We start from the raw sequence: 2,303 nt of genomic DNA on the forward strand, positions 1-2,303 counted from the left end.
ATTGTTTTGTATAGGTTTTTGGGTTTTAATACTATTAAAGAAAAAGAAAATTCAATTTTCTGAGTGATTGAATATGAATACATTGATGAAAACAAAGAAATCCCACAAAAAGAGTCATTTCGAAACCTTAACACACTCCAGTGCACCTAGCTGTTGCATGGAAGCTCAGTTCTCAGAAATGTCCAAAAAAAAAAAAATCAAAATGAATGACAATGAATAAAAGATGGATAACAGGATAAAAACAGGAATGATGTCAAAAGAATCTAATGAGTCTGAGGCCTGCCAAGATAAGAATATCTGAAAAGTTATTTTTATTTGCTGTGGGGTTTTAGTGTCATTAGAGCATATTCACACACATGTATAACCCTGATTCTGTTTTAAGCTTTTAAACTAAGCTCAAGTTTTAATATTTCCAGGTGCACAAAATGCTTAGCTCATGTAATGTCTGCAGCTGATACACATCCGGGTGTAGGAAGGAAGGAACCTTAAGACACCTGCTCTAACTACAATGTCCTGCCTCATATAGCAGTATTTGTTACACAAGGCTGAACAATACATGAGGCTGACAAGCTAGAAATAGCTAGTCAAGGTGTCTTTCTGGACATATGACAATGGTCAGTGACTAGGATTTAATGGTGGATGTTAGCAGCTTTGCTGGTGGAGACTGGCAGCTGCTCAAATTTCTACCTTCTATTGGTATTTGTAGGGGGGTATGATGGGACTAGGACATGGCAAGTTCATTCATAAAGAAGTGTGTTTTAATTAGATGTTATCCGGTGCTATTAAAGTATAACACATGCCACATATTTCTCAACGGTATTATGCTTTGCAGTCTAATAGTCTCTCTAAGATATGACCTTTCTTATCCATCCACACCGCTACAACTCTCATTCAGGCTCTCATCATCTCACATCTTGATTACTGCAATATCCTTCTCTCTGGCCATGACAAATGTAATCTTGCCCTGCTTGTATCCATTCGGAAAGCTGTTGAAAAGATCATTTTCCTAGCCCATCGCTTTAGCCATGTCACTCCTCTTATTGTAACCCTCTAGCGGCTCCCCCTCTCTGTCGCATCAAACATAAGCTACTGGTGTTCACTTTCAGTCTATCCACACTCTACATACCACTATTGAAAGGTCAACTGCCATCTCCAATCAGTCAGTGATGCCAGCCTCCATCACACATTTGTTACATTTTCAAACAAGCACCTTTATGCTTTCTCCTATGCTGTCCTGAGCTTATGGGGGGAGCTCCCCACAAAATTCTGAAAATTTACCTCCTCCTTCAAAACCAACCTCAAAACTCTCCTTTGCTGTGATGCCTACAAAAAAACTTGACAATGAATAAGATACTGGTGTGCTGAAAACCCTGTTTTCCATGCTGACCAATACAGTTTCACTGTTTCCTGGTACTCCCCTGTCTGCATTCTCTCTTGTCTTCTACTTAAGATTATAGATTGGGACTGGGACCATCTTTTTATTTTTTGTTCGTATAGCGCCATGCACAAGGTGGTCCTTGTCCATGACTAGGACTCCCAGACACTGAGGTAACCCAAAATCAATCAATCAATAATAACCATGCTTTGAAACATTCCCCTCCCTCAGTTTAAAGAGATCAGTTCCCCCTCTTGGTTTCTAATAGTGATGGAAGTTGTGTATGTCGAATGAGAAGAAAATCTATGGACTAGATTGTGATGCTGCCCTAGTTGGGGTGGTGTAGAGGCACTGAATCCTGGACAGGCATGGTTACTCCAGGTACACAGAAAGGGACCTGCTGCATCACAGGGAGTGAAGCCTGCTTTCCCTTGTACTTCTGGCTGGCCCTGGTGGCCACTGTGGAAGTGGGGTAGAACCATGGTAATGCTTCCTGTTGTCCCTCTTCTTGGGGAACTGGACTACAATTCTGCTTGCCCATTGTTTGGCAGTATAAGTGTGCGCGAGAAGGATGCTTTTGCTCTCCCGCTACCTACACAAATGTGCAAGGAGCAGGTTGAATCTGGCCCTATATTTTTTGTTTTATACATCAGTAACAATTCTGGTTAGGAGGCTACAAGCAGAATGTGTCCCAGGAAAATTTTAGATCACTTGGCCAGTTATGTTTACATGAAAGTGAGACTAGAAGCACACCACCAAAGCACTGGTTGTCATAAACAGATAGCTAAGGGTTAATGTTTCTTTTACCTGTAAAGGGTTAACAAAAGGAACCAAACACCTGACCAGAGGACCAATCAGGAAACAAGATTTTTCAAATCTCAAGGGAGGGAAGTTTTGGGTGTGTGTTCTTTGTCTCGTCTCTGTTGCT

Source organism: Chelonoidis abingdonii, chromosome 3 (genome assembly GCF_003597395.2).
Source record: "Chelonoidis abingdonii isolate Lonesome George chromosome 3, CheloAbing_2.0, whole genome shotgun sequence".
Taxonomy (NCBI): Eukaryota; Metazoa; Chordata; order Testudines; family Testudinidae; genus Chelonoidis; species Chelonoidis abingdonii.